Source organism: Pezoporus wallicus, unplaced genomic scaffold (assembly GCF_028554395.1).
Source record: "Pezoporus wallicus isolate ANWC-B61680 ecotype Strahan unplaced genomic scaffold, APGP_CSIRO_Pwel_v1 scaffold_6362, whole genome shotgun sequence".
NCBI lineage: Eukaryota > Metazoa > Chordata > Aves > Psittaciformes > Psittacidae > Pezoporus > Pezoporus wallicus.
Window position 1 is genome coordinate 5,472,843 of NW_026637663.1, and position 24,521 is coordinate 5,497,363.

The 24,521-nt window shown below is 39.3% G+C and overlaps 2 long non-coding RNA genes across 3 annotated transcripts in view; both read right to left on the reverse strand.

Annotated features, from left to right (window-relative positions):
* LOC130597945 (uncharacterized) overlaps positions 1–24,521 on the reverse strand; it is a 58,938-nt gene that overhangs the window by 15,743 nt on the left and 18,674 nt on the right. The window lies entirely within an intron of this gene.
* LOC130597946 (uncharacterized) lies at positions 20,274–22,789 on the reverse strand. The gene is made up of 3 exons (XR_008971895.1): positions 22,665–22,789; positions 21,193–21,295; positions 20,274–20,518 (listed from the first exon to the last, which is right to left on the reverse strand). It is a non-coding gene; the product is annotated as an uncharacterized LOC130597946 (long non-coding RNA).

Consider the following 24,521-nt stretch of genomic DNA (forward strand, 5'->3'; position numbering starts at 1 on the left):
CCTCCAGAAGTCCCTTTCAACCACTACCTTTTTAATGCTTCTAAGCCCACATAGCTGTAGATTTGCTCCAGTCACTTTAACAGAGATACCCCACTTCACTTGAGTACTTTACCAAGAGCACTTACAAATGATAACAGCTGAGGTCATTACCAAACCCAAATGCCTCTCTGGACTACCTGCTTTGGCCAAACACCCAGTCACTGCCCTGTCAGTGTGACAGCTGGGTGAAGTACAACGGACTCTTGAACAGGAGACAGGGTCAAAATCAGTTAGGCCCTCTTTGCCTCAAGATGTAATAAATAAAGACAGGATTAGATGAAGAGCTGTCAGGGAGAAAACATGCTCTAAAGTCTGATTATTGCTCTTCAAACTACAGAATTATTTGTCTTTATCTGGAGAAGAGTTTGTGTGCCTCTGAGACCATCTCCTCTTTCCAGCTGGCCTAATTAAAAAAACATACAGGCAATCTTGTCTGTGTCCTGACCATACAGAGCAGCACAAGGTGTGACTGAGAGGGAAAGTAACTACAAACATCCCAGCTACGGCAGGCAGATTAAGCAGGAGGCCAGCTGAGCAAAGAGAGAAAGCAGCAGACCTGGACCCAGTGCCAGAGGTTAGCTATATAATGTACTTTGCAAACAACAGAAGTCCTTGTAGTTCTCTTCCTGCTGAAACCTCTTGCAGCCTGCAAACAAGAGTTAAAGCAAAGAAGAAGAGCAATTTCCAGTAACCTCCACAAGCGTGTGCATCCCATAGTTTTTTTGTCGGTTGCACACAGCCTTAACTTCAAGACTTTCATTGCTTTAACTGGGTGTGTTCATTTTGACAAAACAGAAGGTAAGGAGAAGTCAGTCTCAGAGAGAAGACTTTCATTATAGCTCCACTCGTTTTTGTTAACGTAGTAAACGTGGGAGCATTGCTTTAATTTCAGTCGTGTGAAAAAGTAAAAAGTAAAATCTTGTCTCAGTGCATAACTATTATGTCCTTAAAAAATTGCTAAGAACTTGTAAGATAAGTAACAGTTGCATTTCCTGCATGCAGGAAACAAGGGGAAAAAGAAGACATCTGAAGAAGGAAAGGATCAAACATTCTATCTAGCTTCCTGACAAAGAGGAGGATGAGTGAGAATTGATTTTTATGCTGCTTGCTGCATGGTCCTGCAAGTCAATGCAGATCCCTACTACTTCTTGCTTCAGATCTGTTTCAGGAGAGATTTTGCACCCAGCAGGCAAAGTGTGCCAGCACTGGAGTGAGCAGTGTTATCGGGTGTCAGCTGCAGCACTCTGATACATCCTTGAGAACTAGCACATCATTAGGGATACTTTCACAATGGAATGTGTGGGTCCTAGGTCCATATGTCAGACAAAATGGAGGATGCTTTTAAGGAGAAATTAAAAAAACTAAACCAAAACCTTACTACAAATAACTTTTAGCAACTGTTCCTGTAAGTGCTGCTTTTACATTTGATTTCAGCGCTATTACTGAGGTACTCAAAAAGCATTTTGATAAAGTGACTCTGTATGCTCTTCTGGTTAAAAAAAGAAAGAAAAAACTCCAAAACCAATCAATCAAAAACCCCACCACAAGATGTAGCTGTTTGTTTGAAAAGTGGTCTGGAAAAGAAATTAACATGGAAAATTTTGTAATGCAACACGGTGTATTAGAGTTATAAAGTCTGATGCTCTCATCTTTGCACCTTGGGCAGTCATTGCCACCTCCCTGAATTAGCAGCAGTTTACACCTACTTGCACTGATATAAATGACAACACAAGAGCAAGGTGATAGGAAACAGGTCTACAACATATAGCCTCAGCCAAACAGACCTGCACTCCTTTCACAGAGCAAATACATTGCTCTATGTCTAAGTATATATTACAATAATACTAATAAGCTATGTGGAATTACATACAACATAAACAACAATTTTATACACTAGACTTATAAGAGCTTTGTTAATGACTGATATTTCTACAAACAATAAAACACCCCTGTTTGCATATTGCATTCTAAGTACATTTTAAAATAAGTCAGGATTTGTTTTTTGGCACAGCTGAAGCAGGACCTGCTCCCACTGCAGCTATCTTCATGAAGAAAACACAAGTTCACCGCAATCAAGGAGATGGCAACACAAGGCATCACGGCTCCTGAAGACCACTTCCAATTCCTACAGGCAAGTACCTGTTACAGTGACTCAGCTTCAAGAGCACACCACTGTAAGATGAAATACCAGACTCCCTGACCACACTGGCATGTGGCCTCAGCTGTTACTCTTTGTAAACTACATGGCTGAATGACCCCAGGTTTTCTAAGAAGTGATGCTGTGGTTTGCTTTTTCACCTTGAGGTTGCTGAAAAGCATGAAGACCTATGGTGCTCTCCAGCCTTCCTTACCTGTGCTGCTAAAAACAAACTGACACAGGCCTCCCATTCTCCACAGCAGTCACCCCTCCTGCAGTGGCAAGAGACTGCCAATATCATATCCGAGACTCCCCCACTCATGGAAACATTTGTGGTTAACAACTCTAGATTTTTTTCCTGATTATCAAGTTTTATTCCAACTTTTTATTTTTATTTATTTATTTTATTTATTATAACTGGAAATACTTAATTTGAAATGAATTCCTAAGGACCCCTCTTACAGAATAGCTATTCAGATTATCTCCCTGTATTAGCCCTGCCTAAAGAAGCTTATTTCTTCACATTGCCAAGCATGTGAAAGGAAGCCCGCTGTTGGAAGAGTTACCTGTCTATTCACAATACACCAGCTCCTTTGCACCAGTTGCCACATGGATTGCTTTCTATCCATAATCCACCTGCTTCATAACCAGCAAGCTAATACTGTGGGGCTCCCTTTGAGTACTTTTATTGAAGAACATTATGCTGTTAGTGAAGAATAAAAGTGAAGTTCAAACCAAGGCCAAATCCATGCCGTCTCTGATATGGGACGCAAGGGGAAGTCTTTGCTTCAGGCAACATCATTTCACTTTAGGATGAACCACCTGAAATGTTGTAAGCAAACAAAGATTTCTCACTCCCAATCCACAAACTCCATTTTTATAGATCTATCCTATACACATGCTTCTCTTGTTCAGAAATCCTGAACTTCATCCAAATTCTTTGGCATCTGCTGCTCCACATCTAACTCTGTTTGCTGCTAAGGTTATAGGTAACTATATAACACAGTGAAGTGAATATCAATACATGCAACTTCAGGTAGCAGAATTTCACTCGGCTGCTGTGTCTAGAGTTAAAACAGGAGCAGCTGGTGCTCAGGAGACCCGGGTTTGGGAGTTACGGGTATGAGTGGAAGGTGGACTGGAAAGGGAAGGAAGTTTGTTTACACACAACTGATGACAATGCCTTGCCTATCAGCGGCTGCTTCTCTGACACTTCTATAACAAAAAGTGAAAGAGTATTTGTGTGGGGATGGCAAAGCTGGTCATCAGAAAATGCAGTTCCTCAAAAGCTATTCCATGGCAAGAGGGGCAGCCTCTCCTTCTGTCCTTGCACCAAAGGGCTAGACCCTACCATCCACAGACCTCTTCCTCCTCCTATGGCAAGTGCATTTCAATGATGCCTAACCCTAACTATTCTACGATTCTATGATTCTGTGCCTGAAAGAAAAGCCAAGAGCTTCTGCAGGACAAAAAGCACTGGACATACGTAAAGTGGTATTGCTCTGGGAAAGGAAGGCTGCCTGAAGCATTAAGTGGAGAAGTTCAGGGATCTGTTTTGTTGTGATTAAAAACAGGTGTGGGAGGGAAGAGAGGGGAGCCACAGTCTTCACCCACTAATATTCAAGTACACTGTAGTAGACACCAGACAGACACATAAAACACCAGGTCTCAGGCCTTCCTTGGTATGTAAATTTCGCCTCATGCCTCTGAAACCTAATATTGCTACTCACAATCATCACCACTTCCTTGACCCGCTCTGGTTTCTGAACGCTGCATGTGTCTCACTCAGTTTTGTCCCCTCCTCAGCTCTGTAACAGCCTGCACTATATTTCTACCTCCTGGCTCTCACCCTTCCTTGTCACCCTTTTTCTCTTCTAAAACTCATCTTGGGTTTGTCCCCCTGGTTTTGAAGTTATGTCTCTACCATAGGGTAGAGATGTACAATTTATTTTTAACAGGCAAGCTCAAACACCCTTAAGTCTGATTTAGATTGCAAGGACCAAGCCCTGGGCACTTCTGATGCTCCCCAGTTCTATCAAAGCTCTTTCTGTGTTACACTGCAGCCCAGCACATATATGGATTTCTCACTGCTCTCTAATGGCTCCTCATTCTCCTCTGCCTCTTGTCCCCTGTCTGTGAGAGCTCTTCAAAGCTCTATCCTGGGCCTCATCTTCTGTATCTTATCCTCAGGGAGCCTCCTCTCTTCATACTGATATAACTATTATCTCTAAGTAAATGGCTCACAAATCTACATCTGAATACCAAACTGATCTCCATCAGTTTAGCCCTACATATTTAATAACACTTTTGATCTGCTGCCCTGGAAGGATGACTATTTGTGTAATCCTAAACTTTGCATTTATTACTGAACAGCTTGTATTTTTCCTTTTATGTTATTTCCTTTTCTCCATGCTGATGGCAGCAACATCCTTCTTATTTCAATAACTTTAATTCTTGATATGTCAGCCTATCAATGCTGAATATTTTCTGCTTTTCAGGCCCTCCTCCACTATAAAACAAATAAATCCAGACAACATGATTGTCCACATTGCTCAGCTTGATCTACTCTAAATATTTCCTTTTTCAATTTGCCACTGCTCCTGTCTTTCTGGACCTGTGATGAACTGAATAATACATATGCATCACACTCCCAGGATCTGGTGCACTTAGCTACAGTAAGGTAATCAGTCCACAGCAACCTTAGTTACATTACAAATACAATGCATCAGCAATAGCAAAAACAGTTGTTCCCTAGCCTCTGTGACTTCCCTTCCCTTCCTGTTGAATTTTCAATTCCTGCACATTATCCTCAAATTCTATGCCAAGAGCTGGGTAAAAACTCTCTCTTTCTGGCTTCTCACAGTGCCCATGCTGAACATGCCCTCAAAGTGATACTTAAAAAAGGCAACTTGAACTTGCATTGAAATCTCTCCTTCACGTTGGTGCCTGATTTGGACTCCTGTTCCAAATACTAGTTTTCACAAACTTTTTCAGAGCCTTGAGATGAAACTGGCCAGCATGTTCAAAAGTAAGGACAGAAAGAGGGACAGATAGCAGAATTGCAAATCAACCTCATTTCCCTAGACTAAGAGTCAGAGTCAAGAAATCAAATCTTTAAGTACCCAAAAATCATGTAGATGAGGCCCTTAGTCATATGATTTAGTGTGTGTCTTAGCAATCCTGGTGCAATAGTTGGACTTGATGATCTTAAATGGCTTTTCCAACCTGGCTGATTCTATGATTGTATGATCATTTACTTGCATGTTTACACAATTTACTTCCTTTAGTTCCTCTTGTTTATTGCCAGTTAAAATAACTCCAGTGAGAAATTAATTACCTCCAGCAAGAAATAACAATTACCTTTAAACAGTTATCTTTATATTTCAGCTCTAACTATCCTTTGAGAGGCACGGAATGAAAGGAGGAATGAAACAAATGCCACTGATCCAGTAGCCACTTCAGAAAGCCAAGGCAGACCTACCTGTTCTCAGTGTTTTCACTACTTTCTTCACATACTGGACTACAAACCATTTCTTAGGGTCTGCTGATGCTCTGCAGACACCAGTAAATCAAGCATGCCAAGGGAAGCTTTCTAACACAGAAGCTAAGTGGCATGAAGCATCTGGTACTTACGCTTATGCCAGGAAACTCTCTTAGCCTTCAAGCCAACGTGGCTGCATGCAAGCTGCTGACTGGCATCCATTCCTGGAGCACTCTCCACAGCAGAGTTGTCTGGCAAGTTCCAGTCTCCATGAATCTATAGATTAATGCACATGTGTTTACCTAAATGAAGATTACAGACTGCAGTTCTATGCCCAAGATGGATTTTGTAAAAACTCCAGCTTTCAACAGTTCAATATATGCAGTTCTGCTCAGACATAACACTGTTCCAAGTATAAGTAACACCTGAAAATGGGATCCATTTTCTTCTTATTCAGCAAAGTATCATTCACTTCCAAAGTTTACTAGGCATAGTGGTATCATCCAAGAAAAAGAACAAAACCAAAACATCTCCTTGTCTACACTTAAGTTGTTTTAATAGCTAAAATCCAGGAAAAAAATGTGCAAGACTTACAGTTTATTTGTAAAATATTTTGCCTACTGATTTTGTTGTTTTTTTTTTTTTTTTATACCAATAGGTAGTTGGATTAAATAATCCCTGCAGCCCCCTTTCAACTGAACTATTCTATTCTACTTTGTCTTCCATTTTAACACTCAAGAGAAGTATCAAAATGTTAAAACTAACTTTTGAAAAGAAATGACATGATGCATGAAAAACTCTGGATCTGGTATTCTTTTATTCTAAGGTTGGTCCTGCAGCAAGCCAACAAAAATACTCATTTCTCATAGTAACAAGAAGTTGACCTTGCTCTGATTTAAAAATCAGAGCTGGGGAACAAGAACTGCAGAGGAAAATTATTTTATTGTTGTTTTTTTAAACTTCATGAGGCTGAGGATATTTGTTTCACCTATAGTGATATACATACACAAGTGCGCAGTTGAATTAAATGAAAACTGAAAGAAGACTTGCCTGTCTTTGTATGATGGGAGCAAGGGATTTAAAGAAAGTGCAACAGCACTAACATTTACAAGGATTTGCAGTGTGAACATAAGCAGCTATGTATGCAAACAAATCTTAATCCAGGGGTTGAATATATATCTCTAACCGTGGTGGGCAGGAATACAAATTAGGAAATGCTCCAGGCAATGTCTATGTAAAGCCCACATCAATTACCTGTATCAGTTACAGAATGAAGATACATTTAAGTTAGTGCCAGTTAGTGAGAAGACACAGCCTTTGATTGTAAGCCGTTTGCATTTCATGGGGAAAAACCAAAAGCTTTCTGGGCCCAATTCCCCATGGACTGGCACCCAGGTGGCTGCCTACATGCATTGCACAGGCATACTGCTATCAGTATAGAATGGCTCAGTATGACAACTACTTGCAACTCCTTGTGTGACTAGAAATACATTCCTAAATACAAAATACTAGGGGGAAAGAAAAGCGAACATCCAAAAGCCAATAGGCATATGTGCCATTTTCGCTTCTTGCTTTTCTTTCCCCACCTCACCCTTGGGAACACTGTTAAGCTGCCCCAAGCTTAGCATACCAAAACAGGCCCACTTATTTCAGCTATCCCCTCTAAACTCATGGTCTGAACTTCTATTTTCCATAATTGTTCTAAAAATATCTTGTCTGCACTTCATTTTCTGTTCTTACCATTCTGCCAATAGCGTGAAAATTCTGGGGGTTTACAAGTACTTTTCAAGTGTCCTTTTCCCTTTTCCATGCATAAAAGGTTGCCCCTTCATTTCTCTGCTTTACTTTTCTCCCACCTATTTGTGAACAATCACTTCTGCTTCAGTCAAGCATATAGAAACAAGCACTGAGCCAAGACATATTTGCCTTGGGTCAGGCAAACAGGGCCCGTGTGGCCCACCCTTAGCCTGGGGCAGGATGAAAGGCCAACCAGGCCCCCTCACGGTTTGGCGACATCTGGGCTAAAACTCCCTTCATTCGGGAACAATTACAGAAAGTCACCCAAAAGCGTCTACAAATAAACCTCTTTCCAAAGCTAAGAGAAGATGCTTTTTCACCTCCAACACTCACCACCCATTTTCTGCTGTCACTTACACTGGTGGGAACCCAAGGTGCTTTCAACAGAGGCAAATCATTTAGGACTTTCTCTGGGTGCATGACTTCCTTCCTTGCAGCTAACCCAGACTAGACAGTAAAGACAGTAGTTAAAGTAGGTAATTCACACCAGACAGTGTGTGTTTTGGGGGGGCTTTTTTTCCTTAACCAGAGAATGAAACAAATTATAATTGTGTGTTTTCACTTTTTCTCTGTTTATAGAGGTAAAACTCACCTTTCTTTCATGCTGCCTTTTGCCAGACCTGCGCACTGCATAGGAGTTATCTAAGTCTTCCTGAAGAACTCAGCTGGTGGCTAAATCCTATGGAAAAGTAATTTTAAGAATAGACAAAACTGCAGCTTATAGATGGAATATCTACCCAGACAGTAAAGATGGAAATTGAACATGGCCTCAGGGCTCCTTTTAATGGCAATGGATTGAATTGATTTTAGTCATATTTCACTGTCCAAGTAAGCCTTTCTGTCAGCCTACACTAAAACATGGAGCAGGCCATAGTCCCACTCCTCTGTATGGGATGTCCACTCATCAGATCTGGTCACTGTAAACTACTCCTGGGTTCAGCTTGGAGACTATAGCTCTCATACGTAAAAAGAGAAAACAGCAATATTTGTTCTCCCAAGCCTTTTTTCCAGCCTACAGTCAAAAGATAACATTTGATATCGTCCAGCATACAGTGGGCCAAATGCAAGAAGTCCATATTTGAGATGAAGCAAAGCTCTCACAAGCCCTGTGCTCCAATAATAAATCCTACCCAGAGCTCAAGTGACCATTTATTTATCTAATTTCCTTTAGACAAAATTCATTTATTGTTATCAAGGACATTTTCTGGCCCTCATGGGACAAAGCCTGCCATAAGCAACTATTTTCCCATCTTGTAGTGAGTTGCAGTGCTACCCAGGAAAAGCAGAGATAATACTAGGGGATAAGATGCATGGTCAGAAGATGTAAAGGGGTCACTGCACTTTCCCTCATCTGTGGACACCCACTTTCCAAAAACTGAGGCAGTGCTTTGCTCTAAAGTCTCCTGTTATCACTGTGGTGGTGGCCACGCAGACAGCCAGGGTGGAGGTGGGATAGCTGGGGGATCCTCCGCACCAGGAGGAGCTGGACAAGAGGTTGAAGCCCTCTTTTGATCAAAAGAAAACCAATGATTATACCAAATGAGCCAGCTCTTCTTCTCACGTTAGAGGCATTAGTCTTACAGCTTAAATCCCCTAACTAAAATCTAGCTTGTCACCTACATCCTTGCCATGGGAAGAATGTGCTGCCTAGACAATGACAGCAACTACAAGAGACCCCACTGAAAATGTACAAGCAAATAGCTGGGCATTGGCAGGTCCATTCCTCATCACTGGAGATGAGAACATTGGACCAGTGTCTAGGCATCACAGCGCTGCCACCACTCTGGAATGGGACCATAACTTTGTAGCTTCTCTCTTCAGTCGAAACAGAAAGCAGCCATTGTACGGTTGAGTGACAGGGAGGAGAAAAATCCTCTATACAAACACTATTACAATTGCTGATGTTGTAACAATCACATAGATAACAGCAATAAATACACTAGAAGTCTGGAGACAGGGAAAAGTTGTTCTGACGATCAGTTACTATAGTGCTCTGTTTCAGCTATTCTGGAATAAAAAGCTGTGTCGCATCATAACATCAGATGGAGTATCAGTTAAGATCATCTGGCTCATGTTAAGGGAACCCTGAAAAAATACATTAGGAATTAAACTAAAAGATATTTAAAGTTCCATCTTAAAGCATGACCTCATCTTCCCTCAGCCACATTTTTTTCTTTGAATTTGAAAGAAAATTCATTTGTGTTTCCTGTTTCATCACTGGAATCATTAAAAAAGGGGGAACATTAAAGGAGAGAACTAAGATCAAAATCTCATCCTCTGCTACTACAAAATGGCCTGAGCAGACCAGATACACCACTCCTCACTTTTCTCATTTACACAACTACTTCTTTAAACTGCACTAACATTACCAAAATTCACCAGTGGTGACTCCTTCCAAGTTATTCAAAGGTTAGAAGTCATTCAGTAAACTTTTTGTATTTACAAATAAAACTTTTACCCATATTATCTAATATACAGGATAGATTCCAATTTTTCTGTTCTATAACTCCCACACCAAAAGCATGCAACTTCTCTGGTCTTTCAAAGTATTTCATTGTCTAAGTTACTCTTTGGTAAATGGGCTCTAAATTTGTAAAACATGTTGAATAGAAAACTCTAGTATGGAACTGTATACCTAATTTATGTAGCAAATTACATGCCCCAAACAGGGAAATTGAGGCACAAAATGACCACAGGTACATATATGTGTAATTAAAAAAAAAAAAATTAAGATTAGAATATTTAATTTGGCAGGAAGAGACTGAAGCTCACCACAGCTTTCATTCTGTTAGAAAGATGATGTTATTTCTGTCCCTTGCAATATAAATGGACTTAGTGTGCCCAGTATGTGAAATACCTTTTGGACAGAACTGACTTTACCAAATTAAAAGACAGATGGATGAAACCATTGAGTTCATAATCATACAACTGCTTTTGACTTCTCTCCAGAGCATGCAATACTTAGGAAAAGAATGCACACTGCAAATTAAACCCTCAGTTATCTTCAGCAACCTGACAGCCTGGCCCAAGAAATACTGCTAAGTCTGGCAGATTGGGAGAGCAATGTGTGCATTGCACAGAGGTGTGAGGAACGTGGCCCACCCCAGCTCATCTCTCAGGGCACAGCTGGTGAACTGTACACAAAGAGGGGAAGCAAGTAGGTTTGAGGGGAGGAGGTGAGAAGCAGCCTGAAGTAAAAATGGGAGGTATTTTTTCTTTCCTTCATATCCTGCTGCTGTTTCAGCCAAGCAGTTTTCATTGCCAGCTTATTTGAAAAAGAGGGGTTTACCAAAAGACTTTTCAGGCAGCAGAATCGACCTCTCCAATGAATGAAAATGAACTGGGAATGCTATTGAGTCTCTTCAAGCATTCTTCATCATCATCCTTTAAAGATGCCCTTTTTGCACTTTCAGTCTACAGCACCTTCACACAAGACACATGGCAATAAGCTGGAAGGGAAGGTGTCTGACCAAGAAGATAGAAGCAAAAACCAATAAAGCTTCTTTGAAGCATTTTCACCCTCCTTATCTCAGTGTCACTCCTCTTCTATTTACATATTCTCAAACTCTCTACCTGCCTCCACTCCACTCAGTTTTTGGGAGGAGCATGAAAAACTTGGATACCTTCATCAAGGCTCTTTACTTTCAGTCTCTTATTTCTCCCTAACGGCAGCAGCAGCTCCCTGAATCTGACACTGAACTTGCCTAGTCCAACAACACTCTCCTTTACCTTTCTACAGTCCTTTCCCACCACACAGCACAGTGCTATTCCTGCTGTATGCAGATGGACATGAGCTCACTCTCAAATTTAATATGTTTAATAAATAAAATGAGAGGATCATCCTAAACTCTCCAAGAAAAAGACAAGAGTGTAAATTCTCATTCTTCACAACTGGGAAGTTACAAAGAACTGAGCATGTTCTTAAAGCTAGGTCCACATTTTAAACCCTGCTAGACAGCCCTATGATTTTAGAATACTGCAGGGAAGGCAGGGACCAATTCCATCACCACAGGACACAACTACTCCAGCAAAACCACAGAGAAGATACAGCTTCCCAGGCAAAAATGATGCTCTACTGGAAAAACTTATTCTTCCCAAGGAACATCTATCATCAAAAGAATCACTTTGCCTGTATAAACATTTGAAGCAAGGAGGCAGGTCATTGACAAGGACTGAGGCAGTGAGTCTCCTCCAGACTAGACCAGCTCACAGTAGCTGTCTCCACGATTCTCGTATACCAAACACAGCTTAGAGGGAAAAATTAGTTTGGATTACATAATTCCCATTTGAGTAGCAATGTTTGAAAGCACAAGTGTTTTGTTTAACTAGAATATGAATTGCTTACTTTCTTCAATTTCCCACGTCTTTGGCTTAGAGAAACCATGGCTGGCTGCTCCGTACTGGTTCTTACAAAGGCACCAGAAGGCAAACACTTGGAAACAATCACTGTAAAATTAAAGCAAAACCATAATCAAAATTTTACTGCTGGCTTGTGAAAGGAATAAAAATAGTTCAATTCTAAACAGCTTTCCAACATTCAGTTCCTAGATCAGATTTGCCTCTACTATTTTTTTAATTTGTTAATATCATAGTACTGACAGATTTGTATAAAACAAGGTATTTTATACTATAAGCAAAGTGTAAGTGCAGAGTAATCTATCCACCAGATGTACCGATGAAGACTGAAACACCTCTATACAAATCAAGGGATCAGTTTTAATCAACTAATACTCTAATCCCTTAATTCATAGATTTGGCAGCCTGGATTCAATAAGCAAGTTTAGATTAATGGAACAACTGTAGTGAACCAACTGCATATTTGCAGTATTGTGATAAAATTAGGGTACAAAACAACACAAGGGTGTAAAATAAATAGGGAAAGGTTAAGAGAGAAGCAACGTAATAAAGACTGAGAACACAATCTGCATATTTCAATTACTTTTAAGAGGATCAAAATGAGCAAGTAATACATAAATTATCACAGCCAAAAGTCAAGGTATTTCTCATCCTAATCCAAAGTTTAGTGTACTTGAGTAATCAGTTTAGTGCTGTAGTAGAGTCAATCATGAAAACCACTTATTCGAAACACATCGGTCAAACTAATCAGACTTCCTACAAACTCTTGCACAGAGGCTTCTTTTTTTATTAGAATAATTAAAAGAAGATTACTTTGGATTTTGGCATTTCACATCTCTATTTGAAATGTACTTCAGTTTTCCTTTTCCAAGAGCCTGGGATCTTTTTGTTTGTTTAAGAAGCAGAAAAAATGTGATAAACAGAATTACTCTAAAGGGTATTAACCATATTGCTGAACTTGATTCTCAGGTGACACAAATGAGCACAGCTGCATTGACTTTAATGAATTACACACTCCTACGCCACTTAAAGGTCTGTTCTGTTCAGAAGAAAGGTTCTTCTGTTGCTGCCATTTTTTGCTATCAGTTTTGGTTTGGACCTTCCCCGCCAACTAAACTGCTTAAATATTCAGATATGATCAAGTGTGTAATCAACCCAACTTCTTGATTGTATATCCTCAGGTTTTCCTCTGAGCTGTGAACCATGACAGCCCGGTAGAATCAGCACCCAAAAGTCTTCACAGTCCTGTTGGTTCTTTAAGGCATCACACTTGATCAGTTTATTCTGTCTTCCATTCTGAAAGAAAAGAGAATATAGAAAAACTAGATTTAATAATAACAAAACCACAATAAATTAAAATATAGCCAATACCTTGCTAAATGCGAGAAGATGGGTTAGAGGCATATGAAGAAATGAGAACCCTAAAATATACTATGCTTCCCCTTGAAGATGGGGCAAATCTGTTTACCCTGCCCTCCACTGTTTTTTGATCACCATCTTCCTACTCAGGGGAAAGCGTCTTAGATGCCTTCTTTTTCTTATAGATCATGACCCTTCAGGAATTACAGAAAAGGGGTCCCATGTTAGTTAGATATGCTTTTCCTGAGATCAGCCTGCAAAGTGGAAATCTGCCAGTCAAGAACATCTGCCATCTTCTTTCCCTCTCTCTAGCACTTAGGTAAGCATGGATAAATACTTAGAACTCAGTATCTAAATCCCAATCTTCTATACTAGGGGAAGCTACCTTCAGCTCTTAGTAGCTTCTAAACTCATTGATTGATAAAGGCAGCTCCAGATGGTCTTATCTGGAGTGGTAACTCAAAGCAGCATGAGATAATACTCTGGACAGTGCATCTGCAAGGTGTATGAGCCAAATGCATATGGAAGAGGTATGTATGTGAAACAGAGCTGAAATGACTGTCAGTGGTAATCAAGGAATTAGATTTATGTCCCCAGACAAAATGCTCTGTACTTCATTGAAACCTTCTCCCACATTGTCTGGTTTGCCTCAGGGCATCTCAAACACGGACTGAAATCTAAGGCGTTACTGCTATAGAAGTGACTCTCAAACATAGCCTCATCACTAACACACTTATTCAATTCTTTGCAATTATGTTACATTTCTGTATATCAAGCTGTATATTCCTGTGACTAGAGGGCAATTCTCTAAAAGTTCTTCAAACAGAGGCATGCAGTATAAGAAGTAGTTGCTAAATTGAGATACAGCTAATTTTTGACAGAAGTCTAAGTTGCTCTCTAGGATTACTAAAACTAAATCTCCCTTGACACCACTCAAGAAACTCCAGTCCTACAACCCAGTGTAGGAGAAGCAGATGATTTAAGATTATGGGATTAGGATGCTTTTACTAGCTCTAAATCTTTCTTGATCAGTAATGTGTGTATACATTCATTCACCACAAACTATTCGGTAGCCTATTTAAAAATAGCAGTTTCACTCCTTTTTCCCAGCAGGGAGGTGTTCACTAACACATAACAGGCTGTCTCGTTAGAGAAACCAAGGACAGAGCAAGCAAAGGCTCTGAAACATTGACCTGGATAGGTTTTTTTAGTCCTTTTGGATTAGAGCAGAAAAATATATCACTAAGTCAGACGGTGGCTGCATCACAGATGGGAACTCTTTTGTAGCGAATTTCTGAGCATGCAAGGTTTAACTCTTCCTCATCTTTCACATACAACTCACAGGTATGTGAGAAATCGACATTATAGGAAAACAGATGCTTAAAAATAGACTGGCATTATCTGAGGTAATATTTTTAATGTCTAACCATGCAAAGCCTTGCAGTAGACAAAGCCCCAGACATTTTCATTGCATGATTTTTCTCAGTTATACAGTTAATACATATTGTAATAAATCAGCTGATTTCCCAAATTCAAAACTAATATCCAAAGCAAATGCAACTTTTGCAGCATACCAGACAATTACAGGACTGAGGAATAGACTGGAGGTACTTAGCGTTGTGAGGCAATTTGCAGCACCGGCACTTGATGTCCAAGGATGTCCACTTAAAAGCAAAATAAAGTTTTGGTCAGTATTTTTTTTCCCTTCCAGTAGCTGGGAAACAAAGCACAGAACAAATGACAAGTAAACATTCAGCCACAGGAAGCCATTAACAACAGTGGGCACCAATTAGGACCCAGCAGGTATCCTTTACACTGCCTGGTGCTCTAGCTCCTCCTCAAATACTTTGGCATAACACTCACAAACTCAGGCTTAGGAAACAACAGGCTGTTTCATTTACTCAGCAATTTGTAGCCACATATTCCTGCTGATAGGCCCATAAACCTGTTTGTAGTCATCTTCTGTTTCCCTTCAAGTTTGTGTCATTAGAAACCACAATTACTGTCTGTCCAAAGAGAATACTTTTCAGGAAAGAAAATAAAATTGAGATACTGTGATCCCTTTCCTCTTTGTCTAGCTCTCCTTTTCAACTTCTCTTTTGGAGGAGAAAGCACAACACAATGGCTGAGGTCAGGAAAACGGGCTTATGGAGAAAATATTTGTGAATTCATAGATTTTGCAACAAGGGCATTACTTTTTTAAGGCACAACTTTTTTGGTAGAACTAAGTGAAAAGTGAAAAATTAAGCCAAGGCCTTAAACAATTAATAAAGAATGACACAAAAAATGTATTCTGCTTCAGCCAAAAAATATTGCACTAAATATATGCAATTTTGAGATCCTTACATCAAGTATAACATATTATGTATCTGCTATCCAAAGAATCTCAATAAATTACCCAAGCCTTTTAAAGTCACTCACAAGATGTGCCTCACATCTTCCCTCAGGAAGAACAGAGTTCTGTGAAATGCGACACAACATGAGCTTCTTACTTTTGCATCTTGAGACAGAAAAAGCAGGTTGGAATCTCCCAAACCAAGTTTTTGCCAGTTTGCCGCTGTTTCACCAAAATGAGGAAGTACATTCACAGCATTAAATCACTGCGAAAACCAAAGGAAAATCAGAATCCAGCATAGAGAACTGAGGGTTCTTTGTAGTGTGTGTCATGATATAACACAATATGGGTGGAACAATCCACTTGGCTCCACTAAATTAACTTTGTTTTAGCAGCATCCCACAGCTGAGGTGCTCTCATGTGCCATTCCTGCTTCTGTCATTGCTGCTAGATGAAAGTTAATGAAAACATCAACAGCTGGAGATTGGTCACTTCTTGATACTTTTGGCATTACAAGAAATCAAAGAAAGAAGACTATGACAGTGCTAATTCAGAGCACTCCATGACTCTCTTTAATTTTCCTTCATCTTTAATAATTCCTTTCATTTTTTCCCATTCTTGCCATTGCAAAAAACTCAAAGCAAACATCAGCAGATTAGTGAGTTAGTTTCCAATAGCAATTTATGTTAAATCCCTGCTGGCATCTGGCAAAGGTGTGCCCAGGTACCCATCCCCTAGCTCCCTACACCGTCTCCACCAACAGTTCATACCAAAGCTCCCAACTTCTGCTCCCGCAGCAGCCTGCCAGAGCTGTTCACGTGCAGCCTTTGCATGCAACAGCACACGTAACCTGCACTGAAAATCATCCATGACACAGGGGTAAACTCTAAAACAGAGTTCCCGGGACACCTTTTCAATGAGTTTCAAAGAATAACCAGCTGTATGTCTTAAGCTTCCTGACATGCATCTCAATACTTCCACACAGGTGTACCTGTACACCTGTATAGAAGTGTCCTTCTCAGTCCCAGAGCTAGAATTAAGAAAGATAATTCAGAAAAACCCCACAGTCCTTATGTGCACCTACTGCTCACCTAGTTGGTGCTCACATCATAGGAAGTATCTAGCAATCAATGCACAAAACACCAACTAATAAGAAGAGTGTTATTATTTGTACAACAAATATATGTGTGTGTATATACATGTATATATATAAGCAATCCTTTCAGCATTAAGAAACATCTTTGAAAACTTCAGCTCATACACTGAGATCAAAAGAGGTAGTTTCCCTGGTCTATAGCCATCTACAAATCAGGTGGCTCGTTGAAGCCAGTCATCTAGGCTCCTTCTCCAGTCAAGCAAGAGAGATAAGTGCCTTCAGATTGCCATTATCCCATTCTAGGATAGGTGAGTAAAACAGGTGAGATGAATCACCCTGGCACTGTTATCGGCCATGGGGGAAGGGGACATCTCAGATCACTAGCTTAGGAGAGATAATTAACTTTTAGCAGCTAATGTTAAGAGAAATCCCATGCTACAAGATTAGGGAGGATTATGCAGACTCACACACTTGTCAAAAAATTGCCTTATATTTGGTCTTACAAAGAAATTAAAACTTTAAATTTCCCACCAAAAAAAAAAAAAAAATCTTACAGTCTCCATCATCCAAGCTGCAGATCACTGTATCTATAATAGTCAAAGTGTTTGGGGGGGTTTTGTTTTCCTGAAGAAATAAGGTTCACATTATTCTGGTTTCCCAAGCAAATGAGGTTTGCATTCTGAATGTTCAGAAATTATGTGTTGCAAACCTATTAGTTGATTTCATTTAAATATGACATATGTATAAAAATATATAAAAATCTTCAACATTCTGTGGGAGCATGTTACCAAGTAAAAGACAGATCTGTCAGTCCTGGCTGAAGGGGAAAGGCAGGAACACAGCATCACCCCAGAGACCAGAGATGAAGCCATAAGAGCCATCCTGAGGCACAAACCCAGAAGAGGAACTTCTCTGCTTTGTTTGACTGCTCTGATTCATCCAACACCTCAGTGTCAGTTACAGACAATAGTTTTCCACATCTGTTGTTCTTCATCAAGATTTCTGTTTAGATTTAGCATTATATTCACACAAAGAATAAGAACAGTTTTTGTTAGTAATAACTGCCAGTAGTACCTCTTGCAGTACTAAACCAGACAGCAGTTTCTTTTTCTCCATGCTAGCTAAGAATATACTAGTATTGACTTATGAATGTAGGAAAGTCCACACAAAAAAAAAACAACTCAGAATAAAAAATGCTCAAACCTAATGGGCACAGCTTACAAGTTGATTTAAACCACCAATATTTACTTCAAATAGGAAATGATATTTAATACTTTGATGAGATTCACACCTGGCATTTTTTGCAAGTCTAGCTGTCAAAGGAATTGAAAAATTCAGGCTTGTGCTGGTAACATACATAATCTTCTGTCACCAAGTGCTCATTTTCTCCCTGTGTGGGAAAGAAAATGTGCTGTTGCACAATCCCTGAATGAACTAAACTCAAACAATAGGTTGATAAAGGGGCAGACAGTGTGTTTAGTGTTTTTTTCTGTTAATTTCCTGCTGTCTTAGCCTTAGCATCTTCCTTTCTCATGTCAGTTATTGACAAAATGGAGGGGAGAAAGCATAAAAATGTGGTTGAGCGCCTGATTGAAAGTGGCTATTAAATTCTAGAACTCAGAGCCGGGTCCTACAATGCAAGCAAAATGTGGATATGAGATTTGCCTTTCACTTCATTGTTGTGGCTGTTTGAAAGATTCACAGATACCTACCTGCACTATACTGATATTTGGGTGTTAGTAACTGCTATGGTCATAACTGAAATACTGGCCTGCATGCAGTATTTCACGTTTTGTGCTCTTTTAAATATAGCTATAAACCTGTCATGCAAATAATATTGAAATCTAAAATGCTTGAGGAGAGGAGCAACAGTGTTAATTTTCTTGTTAGTTTACAACCATTTCACCTGCCTTATCCCCGAGTCTGATGATGCATTCCAGCAATGCAAGCACGGGAAGAATAGAAAGATGTGAAAGGACCGTAAAGCATAAGCACCAGGAGACACCACTGAGATCAACAGGTCACACTAGAGTTTTATAGCCCCAGTTTCCAATGACACTAGCTCACAGACTGTCAAAGCCTAGGCATTTGCAGGCAACAAGCACAGCAAAACAGCATCTATGCTGTATACGCCTACTTGCTTCTTTTATATATCACATATATACATTCCTATGCAAAGCAGCTATGAGATTTAGGTTCAGAAAGGTAGTAAACTTGAAGCATTAAAGCACATTTAAAAGCCTTGCTTCCCTGCAGACTTACTCTGTGTGGGGAAAGCAGGTGCTTCTTGCAATGCCCACTACATCCAACAGAAAAATAGACATTGGCAGGTTCTCTGCTAGAGAAGAACCTTGCTCTCAGTTTCCCAGGCAGTCAGTTTTTCCCCTTCCTCCTCAATATTCTCCAAACTATTTCCTTCTGAAGAAAGTGCCTGAGGAAAAACTCAAAAATTACCATCCTTTGCTCCTACAGACTTTCTTTTTTAACACTGCAGACTGGTACAACCAGGCCTATAGTTTGTAGGTTATTTTATTTGCTGAAAATAAATAACTCAAGATTAAAAATGAGTGGTTATTTGCTCATCTATCAATGCATTACATTGATACATGAGCATTGATACAGACACATTACATCTTTACCCAAGCTAAAGATTTTAAGTCCTTATATAGTTTTACAGACTTCATCAGTACAAATGACCCAACAGGACCAAGAGTTTCACACCTCCTAAGTTGCAGTGCAGACACTTTAAAAGCAGTGTAATGAACAGATTCTGGGTGCACATCTCCAGCCACGTTTGTATTTGCACAGCACAGTGGAAGCTGAATCTGCAGAAGGAAAGTCAGCACTGAGGACCCAACATCCAGTCAGGGATTTTTACTTTGGGCTACCTCTAATCTGGATCTATGGCCCAAAACACTCACTAGCATCTGGCATGCATGAGGCGAAGCACATGCTCCATCCATCCATCTGACCTCAACTCCACTCCAATGATGTGAGCTGCCAAGTACCAAGGTGGGACAACTGGAGGCTCACTGCAAAGTGTGTTGCAGGTCTGAACTAATTAATTCTAAAGACTTTCACCACAAAGATATTACTGACTTAATGTATCTCAAATATTTTCAGTTTAAAATGGTAAGGATGAAGTTGATTTAAAGCAATCACAGTCATTTATTTAAATACACTTACTTTCATGACTACTGCTGTTTTCCTGCTCTATACTCAAACCACTCCATGGCCACCCATGTCCAGGCAGACATAACAGCCAATGAACATGAGTGCAATTAGACATGTACAGGCCCTTTACAACAAGAAAGCTGAGCCGACCTATTCATTCCTACAAACGTGGTATCCTCCACAGATAGATTTTGGGCAGAAAAAAAAAAGTTTGTTTTTTTTTTTTAATTTAATTTTATTTTATTTTATTTCCATGTTAATCTTACTGGCATTGTACCTATGTATACAGCTCATTATGTTAAAATACTCACTTTAAACAAGCTTAAGAGACTGGAAGAGAAGAAAACTTGAGCTGATGTTTCTTTTTAGACCTCGAGGTTCCCATGACACAACTGACAAAGCTACAAAATGCCAACCATTCTGTGTGTGCAGGCCCAGGCAGAAGCAACCTGTGTTCTCAAGTCATCCATGTATTTAACATTAATATACAGTGGGAAACAGCGATGTGGAGGCCCAGAGAAATAATGTGTGAGGTGCTCCTGTAAAAAGGAGCATTAGCATGCTTTTACAAATCTGAAAGGTAACTTAGTAACTGGATAAGGTGACTTTTCCACACAGGCTTCCAGATCCATTGGCACACAAGTGTGGGAACAGCTTGCCTGGAGGCTGCTCATGATGGTTCTGTATCAGGGTTACCAGCAGGCATCAGGCTGCAGGCGATTCAGGGGACGCTTTCACTGGTAACTGCAAAACGGGAAAATGAAGAGTGAACATGTTTCTTAAAAAGATATTTTGAAGAATGACATGTAAAAGTATATTTTTTTTTGCTTTTTGAGCAACAAAGCTATTCGAACATGTTTCTGAAATGTTAAATTAGATTTAAAGGATATAAATAGCTGGTCTTAGTTTAAAAGCACACACTTCAGTTTCCATTGCCAATTGAAGTTTTTCTCAACCCTTAACAGAATTCCCTAGCTTTTTTAAACAATTCCTAACAGTGCCTGAGTCACACTTAAGACTTTGCTAGGCACCAGATAAAACAACATATGCAAGGATGTATCCTATCCCCTCCCCACTGGCAACTCTCACCTTGCTTTAAACCAGTGCCACCCCAGATATGATTCCTATTCTGGCAACAGTTACGCCTTGTGCTCTGCATCCTTCCCCTGTGCACAGGGTACCACAATTCCCGACAACTCATTCAAATGATTCTGGAGACCAGGCCAGGCTGTCAAGCATAACTTTTCCAAACAGCTTGGACCAAGTATAGCTAGGAAATGCACTTTTCCCACAGCCAGTTGACACTGGATTCCCATAACATAAGAGGTTAAAAAATAGTAATAGTCAAGTGATAGTTTGGCTACTAGTGCAAGGAAAAGTATTATGAGACATGTATAAGCTGACAAAAAACTACTTACCACATTTCCAAAATGCAGTGTGAATATAAAGGAGTCACTACTGTACTTGGGAAGTGTTTTTCCTTTTCTGCCTAACAAAATAACAGGGTGTTTCTCCATCTTCCTGGGAAAAGGACAGTGCTTAACTAGCATCAGACTACAGTCTGCAAGACTTTACAACTAGAACAGTTTCTGTCTGAGCACCAGGCTGCACTGGTTTAGAAAAAACTTCAACACTGAATTTTAAACTGATACAAACCTCTTAGCTCAATAGTGACATACTAATTCAGCCTAAATCAACTGCTTACTAACATAAGCTAAACAGAAGTAATGTTAAACTGCACCAAATGTTAAATACAAGGTGTTTCCACTGCATTATCTAAATTAGTATTAAATCAACTCGAGTTTTAGAAGTAATTCTGTTGTATATATACAGCACTAAAGTATTCAGAAACAAGTATGCTACTGTTATACATATAAAGAAAACAAAACTTGTAACAGTGAAGCCTTTACAGTCCTTTCATTATAAAGATTTGATAAAATACAAGTGAACATAATCTCCACTCCACATTTCCCTTACCTTTACCTACAGAGAAAAAAAACAACAGATGGTTCAATAGTTTCGGAACTAATATTTTACACAAGTCAAAATTCAGATTCGTATGTCATGATAAAAGCAATTCCCTCTCAATGGTGACAGAGTCACTACAAAAAATAATTCAGTGCAGTGTTCCCCTCTTAAGTATGGAGAAAAGTGTTTCCTTTAGAAGAGGAAATTATCTTAAGGAAGTTGTTTTAAGCTAAATAAAAGTTCAGGATGAAGCCAGCAAAAGGTGTGAAGGATTTCTCTTTGATTTCCCAGCTTGTGTATTTGGGCTCAGACACAGACTACATTTTATGCACATATTAATAGGATGCTAATAAGCCTACAACTCTAACAGAGACCTGTAGAGACAACCCGATATGTGCCACCAGATATACTAGCCGTCTTAAGCAGAAGATTCATTTCCCTCTCATACAAGGAGGGAATCTGACTATGCATTTTTAATCACAATTTCAGACAAAAACATCTGGCAAAGTTAGCCTGGTGTTTCGTTGGAGTGTTTCGCAGTTAAAGTAAGCTTCAGAAGATCAAGGTAGGAGACAACCCTTTTCAGTAACTAGGAGCGGCTTTTGCTCTTCATCAGTAATCTTATATGCAAAATAAGGACACTCAGTTGCGAACCTCCTTAAATTGCTAGGTAAAGAAAACAATCCTGGTATCAAAATCATGGAGCACAGAAATTGGCAGCACGTATTTAAATAACATGCTGCATCTCATGGAAAATGTAGAAAGAGATCCTACCTAGCTGTAAACTTCAGAGATATATCAAAGTTAAATCCTCTACTTTTTTAAATGACACTTGCAAAATTTAGAAAAGCAATAAAAAGAGAAATAACAAGTAGTAGGTAAGAATAATCTCAACCATGCATATATCCTAGATCATAGTTACCTTTAAAATAATAATCCAGAAATTACATCTAGTAGCATTTTAGGAACTAATTTAATCACACATTCAAACAAGTCTTCCATACATCTTCTCCACTCAAAAAACTTTGCTCTTCACCATTTCAACTTCCTTTTTCACATTTCTTAAAAATCAGAAATAGATTAGAACAACGAATAACTTTGCTTTCATCATCAGCCACTAAAAAAAAGTCTTTTGCTTAAGAATGGAATTAAATAAAACTAAACCACAAGTGATTTCTATTTGGATTTGAAATAAAAATCCTGGAAAACAGTGATTGTTCTTAGCCTGTTAACACACAAACACATCCCTTGTATCAACTGTTGGCTTAATGCAATTTAAAAAAACTCATGAGGAGGATTTTTTTGTTGTTGTTGTCATTTAAAAAAGATCTTAATAAATTAAACATTTTACAACTTCTTTTATTTTTTCCCAATATATATTCATATTTTCAGCCTGGTCAATTGGCCAGCATGTATGTAACCAGCCAGAAGTCAAACTATGTCAAATACCTTCTCCTATCCTGGGGAGGTTATCAGCTTTAAATCTAATTCTGTCAGCTCAAGGCTGTACTAGCAATATTTGCTCCACTTGATTTCAGCAGCCAACAAAAGAATGGACAGTTGTCCATCATCAGTTACTCTTACTTGTTAGCTTGAAGAAAGTTTGGCAGCCTTTCTATTTTTAATGCAAAAGCCAATAAATGAGTATAGATAGTTCTGAAATGACAAAGCAGTTCATTAATTTGAATATTGGCTATTACGGGATTCCCCTCCACTTCCCCACCATTTCTACACTGTGAGTTTCATCTCTTCACTTGACCTTCTTCCTAAGACGGCAAAAAGAGCAGAAGCAAAGTGCGACCCAAAGATGCCATATGACTGCACTGCAAGTGATTCAAAATGCCCTTTTATCTATGCAAGCAACTTCAAATAACTCATAAAAATAATCAAGCATATTCTGAAATGAGACACCCTGCACTGCTCCAAAGGGGCTGTTTCTCACAAACATGACTGCAGCCGTCATAGCACCACAGTTTACTTGAAGTTATTATTTTTCAAATCTCATCTGCTCACAGGACCACCTGCTGTATAGAAGGCAAATATGAAGGTCCAGAGCTTCAGGCATTGGATTCTCTTGCAGAGGGAGGAGGACAACTCTAGAGGACCAACAAAATAGGTACAAACCTTCAGAAAACGGGCAAGGCATAAACCAGAGCTCAATTAACAATACAATAGTAGATATATATACATGCTGGCATCACATTCAAAATAGAAATGCACTACTGGTTGCATTCTGTACTGCAGGCAATGAGATATGAAGAGCATGCGTGCCTGCAGCACTTGGGCAGATGTCCTCCATCACCTTGGGTGTCATTCAGAGAATGTTCCAAAACCATCTTGTCTTCCTGGTTCAAGCACTATCTTTAGTCTTTATTACCCTCTGCCTAACAGCATCCTTAACCTTATGAAGCCAACCTACATGAGCAAAGTCAAGACAGGTTTTTCTCAATGGCTTGCCAACCATTCTTGTCAACCTTTATGGGCTCAGTTCAAATTCTAATACATGGAACCTGTTAAAAAGAATATGGGAAAAACTGAATCCACTGAAGCAATGGCTGAATGCAACATATTTGGTGTTACAACAATTCACCTAAAATTTCAAAGCAAAAGCTTAGTTTTGAAAAAGGTATGTCTATAGGCTTAAAAACAAAGGTCAGTTGATGCCTATGAAAAGATTATAAATTCTTAGAAGAACCTTGTCTTCAAATTAATGTAATTGACTGAGTTGTTTTCTTTTTTTATTTGCCATAATAATCAAGGTAGATATTTTGAATTTAAG